Below are 2799 nucleotides of genomic sequence, written 5' to 3' on the forward strand. Positions count from 1 at the left end.
GTGGAGAATAATGTGGACTCCACAGCCTATATAGTTTGTGTTGAAACTTCAGGTTCATTCACTCCTGGAAAAATGACAATGGATAACAGAATAAAACTTTTAATGCCCTTATTTCATCATATCATGCTTAGAATGTCATTCCCTGATAATTTGTTGCTGTGGCTGCTGTTGTTGTTGTGTTATTATTATGCAAAAAGTGTCTAAAACACTGCTGACGAGAACGAGGAGGAAGGAGAAGAAGGAGGAGGAAGGAGAGAAAATGGCGTCCACGGAATACAGTACCTACAGCCAAGCTGCAGCCCGGCAGGGCTACAGTGCTTATACCACCCAGCCAACTCAAGGGTATGTGCAGACTACCCAGGCATATAGGCAACAAAGCTATGGAACCTATGGACAGCCTACTGATGTCAGCTATACCCAGGCTCAGACCACTGCCACCTACGGGCAGACTGCATATGACTTCTTATGGACAGTCTCCCACTGGTTATACCACTCCAACTGGCCCCCCCCCCAGGCACACAGCCAGCTTGCCCAAGGATATAGCACTGGTGCTTATGACACCATCACTGCTACAGTCACCACAACCTAGGCCTCATATGCAGCTCAGTCTGCCTATGGCGCCCAGCCTGCCTACCCAACCTATGGCCCGCAGCCAGCAGGCACCGCACCTACAAGACCACAGGATGGTAACAAGCCCGCTGAGACTAGTCAACTTCAATCTAGCACAGGAGGTTATAACCAACCCAGCCTAGGATATGGACAGAGTAACTACAGTTATCCCCAGGTACCTGGGAGCTACCCAATGCAGCCAGTCACCGCACCTCCATCCTATCCTACCAGCCACTCCTCTTCACAGCTGACTAGTTACGATCAGAGCAGTTACTCTCAGCAGAACACCTATGGACAGCAGAGTAGCTATGGACAGCAGAGTAGCTATGGTCAACAAAGCAGCTATGGGCAGCAGTCGCCCACTAGTTACCCCCTCAGACTGGATCCTACAGCCAGGCTCCAAGTCAATATAGCCAACAGAGCAGCAGCTATGGGCAGCAAGTTCATTCCGACACAACCACCCCAGTTGCATGGGTGTTTATGGTCAGGAGTCTGGAGGATTGTCCAGGTCAGGAGTCTGGAGGATTGTCCAGATCAGGAGAGAACCGGAGCATGAGTGGCCCTGATAACTGGGGCAGAGGAAGAGGGGGATTTGATCGAGGTGGCATGAGCAGAGGTGGGTGGGGAGGAGGACATGGTGGAATGGGCGCTGGAGAACAAGGTGGCTTCAATAAGCCTGGTGGACCCATGGATGAAGGACCAGATCTTGATCTAGGCCTTCCTATAGATCCCGATGAAGACTGACAATAGTGCAATTTATGTGCAAGGATTAAATGACAATGTGACTCTGGATGATCTGGCCGACTTCTTCAAGCAGTGTAGGGTTGTCAAGATGAACAAGAGAACTGGGCAACTCATGATCTATATCTACTTGGATGAGGAGACAGGAAAGCCTAAAGGTGATGCCACAGTGTCCTATGAAGATCCGCCAACTGCCAAGGCTGCCATGGAATGGTTTGATGGGAAAGACTTTCAAGGAAGCAAACTTAAAGTTTCTCTTGCCCAAAAGAAGCCTCCAATGAACAGCATGCGGGGTGGCATGCGACCTCGTGAGGGCAGAGGGATGCCACCACCACTTCGTGGAGGTCCTGGTGGCCTAGGAGGTCCTGGAGGACCCATGGGTCACATGGGAGGCCGTGGAGGAGACAGAGGAGGCTTCCCAGCAAGAGGTCCCCAAGGTTCGAGAGGGAACCCCTCTGGGGGAGGAAACGTCCAACACCGAGCTGGAGACTGGCAGTGTCCCAACCCGGGCTGTGGAAACCAGAACTTCACCTGGAGAACAGAATGGAACCAGTGTAAGGCCCCTAAGCCTGAGGGCTTCCTCCCTCCACCCTCTCCACCTCCGGGTGGTGATCGAGGCCGAGGCGGCCCTGGTGGCATGCGAGGAGGAAGAGGTGGACTTATGGACTGTGGCAGTCCTGGAGGAATGTTCAGAGGTGGCAGAGGTGGAGACAGAGGTGGCTTCCGAGGTGGCTGTGGCATGGACCGAGGTGGCTTTGGTGGCGGAAGACGAGGTGGTCCTGGGGGGCCTCCTGGACCTTTGATGGAACAGATGGGAGGAAGAAGAGCCGGATGTGGAGGACCTGGGAAAATGGATAAAGGTGAGCACCGTCAAGAACACAGAGACCAGCCCTACCAGAGACCTGCAGAGCTGCATTGACGACCAGATTTATATTTTAAACCAGAAAATGTTTTAAATTTATAATTCCATGTTTATAATGTTGGCCACAACATTATGACCATTCCTTGTGTGTACTTTAGTATTTTCACCATTTGTGAAGAAACATTAAAACAAGTTAAATGGTAGTGTGCTGAGTTTTTAAAAAGTTTTTTTGGTTTTTGGTTTTTTGTTGTTGTTGTTTTTTGTTTTTTTCCTTTTAAAGATGGCTGTTTAGGACTTAACAACGGGAAACCCCTTGTGAGCATGCTCAATATCATTGTGGAGAACCAAGAGGGCCTTCAATTTGAACAATGTTCACGGTTGTGATTTTTTAAAAGTAAAATTCCAAAATGTTTATAAACAAAACAACAACAACAACAAAAACAACACTACTGACACTGAGAAACATACATATATATGACAGTTGTTATCAATACTTTTTTATTATTTCACCCATACAAAAAAGAATTAACCATTACAATCATCTACATAGTAAGAATGATTGACATATCCAAGAGATAAACAATAAC

General features: G+C 48.6%; 1 pseudogene; it reads left to right on the plus strand.

Annotated features, from left to right (window-relative positions):
* The first annotated feature begins 242 nt into the window (after positions 1-242).
* On the plus strand, positions 243-2414 carry LOC127187856 (RNA-binding protein EWS-like; annotated as a pseudogene).
* The last annotated feature ends 385 nt before the right edge of the window (positions 2415-2799 follow it).

The sequence above is a fragment of the Acomys russatus genome, chromosome 4, assembly GCF_903995435.1.
Source record: "Acomys russatus chromosome 4, mAcoRus1.1, whole genome shotgun sequence".
NCBI lineage: Eukaryota > Metazoa > Chordata > Mammalia > Rodentia > Muridae > Acomys > Acomys russatus.